The sequence below is a fragment of the Theobroma umbraticum genome, unplaced genomic scaffold (genome assembly GCF_002168275.2).
Source record: "Theobroma umbraticum cultivar Fairchild unplaced genomic scaffold, ASM216827v3 scaffold_4.1, whole genome shotgun sequence".
Classification (NCBI taxonomy): Eukaryota; Viridiplantae; Streptophyta; class Magnoliopsida; order Malvales; family Malvaceae; genus Theobroma; species Theobroma umbraticum.
The window spans coordinates 3,833,826-3,840,131 of record NW_018397258.1 but is presented as its reverse complement, the minus strand read 5'-3'; positions in this window follow the sequence as shown (position 1 = coordinate 3,840,131).

Genomic DNA, 6,306 nt, shown 5'->3' with positions numbered 1-6,306 from the left:
TTAAATTTGGGAACCGGACAATAAGGGAAAATTATCTGTTAGTGAAGCAATCCACCTACTTGAGGAGAATTTACAGCAAAGCGAGGGTGCCATTTGGTCCTCCTCCATTTGGAAGTTTATGATCCCTTTTAAAATCCAAAGTTTTCTATGGCCAATGGTATAATAGAGCATCCCAACACAAAAATTTCTTTAAGTTTAGGGGCATTTCTTTTGATCAAGAGAATCTATTGTGTGTTTTGTGCGACTTTACGAAGGAAGAGTGCAATCACATACTATTGTAATGCAATTTCTCTTGGGAAGAATGGTAATGTGTTTTTTAATGGTGCCGATAGGTGATGCCAAAGTTTATTTCGTCAATTATTATGCTTTGCGAAGACCTTGCACCTAAAGGTCCTTTTCATAAGAGATGGATGCCATTGGTAAGTGCCACATTTTGGTCCATATGACCGGCTAGAAACGATAAGGTCTTTAATTTCAAGAAGTAGGAAGGACGAAGTTGCTTTCACGACAAAAACGTGAACCAAATTACGAATCAATTTCACATCTCAATTTCGGAGATATGATTGGTGCAAAGGCTTATATGGGGATGACTCACTAGACCCAAGCAAGTCTTAAACCTAGTTCATTCATAATGATCATTGATCAAAATATGAGAGACGCATTTCAACATATATAAATGTATAATGAACCAAAAAATTTTGTGAACAATATTCACCATCTTCAAAACAATTTGCAATGATTGTACATAATTAATTCTATAATTCGTGAGTACGTAACATAATCAACAACTCTTGCCATACATTGACCAAACATAAAGATTGCCAATATTTACAAACCAACTATATTAAAAGATTTAACTAGTGAAGTGACATGGAAGGGTAACCATCATTGACTGTGAGCCTCAATGATCACTTACCAAAAGTGATGAGGGGACGACTCTTCAAAAATCTATTAATTTAAAAATAAAATAGAATTTAGATGTAGTGAAATATAAAATCTTAATGAGCAAAAATAAGAAGAGGAACAAACTAAACGGAAAAGTGTTTTGTAAACGCATGTTATCAAATATGCATAATTATTCCAACCAAATGCTTAATCTAACTTTACATTCACGTCCTTTAGATACAATGTAATTATAAGCCTAACAAATCCTCTTAGGTGTTTGGAGAGATATACCATTCATAAATAAACCCAAAACCACTTAAATACTGTTCAAATGTCAAATCTACAATCAAGGTATTCAATACTTTCTGAGCAGAACGCTTTCTACCTTCAAGATATCAATACCTTTAGTAAAGGTATTGATACTTATAAACCAAAATGCTTTTCCTAAGTTTTTTGTAAGCTAAGTATCGATACTTCCTTTGTAAGTATCGGTACTTTTTCTCTTATTTCTAGATTTTCATCACTCTTCAAACAAAAGAAAAAAGGCTTTATCCCTTGATTCATCAACTTATGCTCACATCAATTTAATAAAAATATAAGCTCAATGAATAATCCTTAGATTATCTACATAATGTAAGTATCATCAATCGTTTTCATTTGAATGCTAGACAACAATGTTCCTTTAATTTCTTAATTCATGCTTTACTAACTTTGCAACATGTGATATGCCAAATTTGAAAATATTTTCAAAATGTGTTGGAACACGTAAATGAAACATGCAAAGGCATGTACAAAATGTGGCAAAGCACGTAATAAAACATGTTATGGATATGTAGCCCATCAAAACATGTTAAGGACATATGACTCATAATGATGTTGGTTTCAAAGCATGTTATGGACATGTAAATCATGGTGACAATGCACTTGTGATATACTGAAACACATGGAACCAAAAGATGAACAATCAAAATATACTAAGAGTATGTGATTCTAATGACAATTCATTTAAATCATATTACAATGCACAAGCTAAACAACAAAGGTTCAAAATATGCTAACGGCATGTACTCCCAAATAACAAGTTCTCGAAACATGCTAAAGACATATAGTTCAATCATCAATCACAATTCGAACTCAATTCACATTTTAAAGAGCAAAAGCATTGAAGGGTTTGTTCCGTACAAAACTATTTTTTTATGTATATATTGTTTTTGATAAGCCATAAGGATTTCATTAAAAATTGGTTACTTCAATTCTGTAACCTTTCGAAAAAAAAAGGGGAAAACCATATTTATACGTTTTTATATATCTATGTGTGTGTGTGTGTGTATCATATATATTTTTCAAAACCATATTTAAAACAGGTAAGCAATCATCATTTATTCCACAAATTTCATATTTGACCAAAAGCATACTTAATGCTACCCTTCAAAACATGTTTACACATATCCAAATACTTTGAAAACACTGTAACCACTCACCATTTCTAACTAGCATCTAATTCATTAACACTTTCAACTCGACAACAAGCTTGATATGATTTTTCGAAACCTTCAATAGTACTTAAAAATGAGTAAACTATCACTATTAAGTTCATATCTCTCTTTAAATCCCATAGTAATTGCATTCCTCTAAGTAAATCTAAACAATCTCTCTCTAATCAATGGAATAGCACTTGTGTCTATTTTTGAGCCATGTATTCACATCATAATAACCTAATTTGGTAGTACACTTACCTTGGTGAGCTTGTGGTTGCAAAACCAATCAAAACCTAACATTTTAGAGAGATAAAATGGAGTTTTAGAGAGATTAACCATTATTGGAAATAGAGTACACGAAAACAAAGGTTGATAAGTGAAAACATTACTTTCAAACACTTAGAAATCATATTTTCCCATTGAGATTAGTGTTGGTTTAATGAAAGAGTGTGAGAGAAAGCTTGAGAAAAAGTGCTCAAAAGGAAAGAAAAATGAGAAGAAAAGGCCGAGGGTTGAGTGTATGAAATTAGGTTACCAAAGAAGAAGTTTTGCCATTTTAAAATGATTGTTTGATCCCTTAAAAATATTTTATTTTTGTATGATTGTTTGATCCCTTAAAAATATTTTATTTTTGTATAACCTGGGAGTGTAGGTATTGATATTTTTGAGACAAAAAGGTTTTTCTTGAGGGTTTCAAGCAGAAGTATCGATATTTTTGAAGTAAGTATCGATACTTTTTTGGGAATTTCATTATGATGAATAAGTATTGATACTTTTTTAACAGAACATCACTTCTCTTCCAAAACAAGCTCATTTTAAAGCTATCTCTTCCTTCATCTCACATGAGGTTGTTAGTTTACTTAATATAGATTTTCTAGTGTATAAAATCTAAAAAATTAGTTCAAAAACATATTTCAAAAGCTTATTAAGCTAATTTACGTTAAGGTTGTGTTTGGTATCTTACAATGCAATGTGATTATAAGGAATACAATTATAGAAAATGTGATTGTTAATAAGGCAGCATTTGATATATTAAGGAAAGTGTGATTAACATATTTAGAAGATAACATTACATCGTTTGGTTTGCAAACACTTTACTAGGAATGTAATATTAATTTTTAAAATTACCCCTATAGATTGAAATGCAAGTTTAATACACTTGTATATTTTTCTATTGTAAATTTTTATATGATATTATCTCTTAAATAATTTTTTCAACAAATAACAAAGAATCAAGCAAATCCATGTTAATATTAATTAGAAAATAACATTATATTTGTTAGTAATTTTGAAAATTTTAAAATATATTGTTTTTATTAGTTTGAAGTGTTCCTAAAACATTAAAAATGGAAATAATTCTTTTTAGAAAAAATCAAAAAAATAAAAAACCGAAAGAGATGTTTTGAAAAAAAAATTGAAAGTAAAAAATAAATATTTTTTATTTTTAAAAGTTTATTAAAACGTACAAGGAGCAAATAATTTTTATAAAAATTTTAAAAAATTATGAGCATAAAAAAGAATATCATTTATTTTGCAAAAATTCTAAATATATTTTTTATTTTATGGATTTTCTAATCTTTTATAATTTCTTAAAAATAAAAATTATTTCTACCTTTTATAGTTCTAAAATATTTTAATAATTAAAAAATATTTTTGGTTTTTTTAAAATTTGTTAGAATCTCTAAAAATTAAAAAGATATGTTTTTCAAAATTTTAAAAATATTTTTAACTTTTTATAAAGTGATGACAATTGAGTTTTGAAATTTTATTGATTGAAGAAGGGCAAAAATGTCAAATCAAGTTTGATAACATTGTATAGTATGTTGTAATACGAGATTGCATTGATTTTTTCGTGTAATTATATTACATCCATTGACTGTAATGTGATTGCATTATAATCTATTATTGTATTAATTTATTTTAAAATAAATATTATAATATAATTTAATTGAACACATTATAAAAAATATGAGTGCACATTCTTAATACTAAAAGGTACTTAATAGCTCTAGATGGCAATCAAGGGTTTCACGATCAAGGTCATAGGTAAGGAAGAAGGTGTTGATGGGATTGGTTGGTGGACTATGCCCAAGACCATAAGAAATAAGAGCTAAGGAGAGGAATGGAATGGATCCTCCAATGATGAGGAATTGAAATTTAACTTAAATAGTTTAGCTAGAGGGTAACCAGGAATAGCAAGCTGTGAGGGAGTTCTTAAGGATAGTAACAGTAGTGTTCTTGTTTCTGGAAGGAATGTGACTTTATTTGCTCTTTTCCTTCGTTGCCTCTCCTTGTATATTCCTCTTTGAGCACCTCTGTTTATTTTATGGAAAGATTCATGGCTATATTCAGAAGTGGAGTTAGTCAATTTTTGTTGAAAATGTCAAAGATAAAGAAAAATAAAGGTTAAAATTTTTTAAATTAATACATTGCATTTAAACAACAATAAAAAAATTTATAGCAGAAAATAATTTTACATAACATATAAAGCAAGAGGAATAAGAAAGAAAAACTTACAAAAAAATTATGCTTGACAATGTTTTCTAAATTCATAAAATATAATACATAAAATATAAATAGTTAAATACAATATATAAAAATTTACACAATAGTTAACTAATATAAATAAAAAAATAAAAAAAAACTTTACCTTTTCCAATTCGCAAGATCATAAATCTTCATTTTAAAAAATAACCAAAATAAAAGAACAAAAAGAGAAGAGAAAGAGAAAAAGAGAGAGAGAGAGAGAGAGAAAAGGTGTGAATAAACTTAAATTAGAGTAAAGTTGATTAAAGCTTATAGAGTCATTTTATTGTTTGTTATTTATATTAATATTAATTATTAAATAAAAAACTATTTTGAAAAGTATTTAAAATATATAATAAATAAAATATATCAAAAATTTTGAGAGAACCACAATCTCCATAAATATACTAATTTTGAAAATCATTAAAAATATATATAATAATTAAAAATTTTCTAAACTTTGAAGGGAACATGCAGTGCCACTCTCTGCCCATGGCTATACTTGTACATGAACTTAGGATGTCGCAATTCTAATTTTGTTAGAAGGGACGTGTTCTCTTGCTTATTTCAGTGGCCTTTTGTAATAGTGAGTAGTGACCAAGAATGCAATAGTCTGGCTAAATATTTTGATATAAATGGTAAATAGTAAATTTTTTAACCTAATCAATTAGTTAATTATCTTAAAAAATATAAATTTAAGTGATTAAAAATGAGTGATAGAAATCATTTGATAATCTTTTATAAATTAAATTACATGGTCACGATTTAAGATGAGGTATGACAATGCAATTTAAAAAAGCGAAAAGGGTTATTAAACAAAAAGATTCAAGAGTTCAAATTTGTTGTTATTTTTTTTAAATAAATTTAAAATTATTATATATTTGAGTATTTAATTTATTAATTAATATGTAATTTATTTATTTAAAGAATAAAGATAAAATCCCTATACTCTAAATTTTAAAGGGAAAAAACCTTAGAACTATTGGCCACGTATGCAGCCAGCAATCATAAGAAAAAACTAGTAACCAGAACCACAAAATTTTATTCATGCCCTTGCCCTTGCGTGTCTGTGGTTATCGTTTACATGGTAACTCTCGCCTTTGTCCTCATCTTAGGCAGCTAATTTTTGACATGCTGTCACGTCCTTCTTTATTCCTCTGGTTGCCTTAAATTGTGCAGCACAAAAAGGTTCATTTCTATTATATGTCCTGTTCTCTTTTCTGGTTCATGCCTACCTAGAGCTGATTTAATCAAAAGAAAAAATGCCTATCTAGAGTCTAGACTTTCAGAAAAGCCTAAGGCTTTCCAAGCTGCCCCAGTTTATCTCTTACACATAACTCTGTTTTTTAGGTTTTTACCCAAAATTTCATAGTACGAAACCATTTGGCAAATCAATTTCAGACTTGGGCGCACTCGG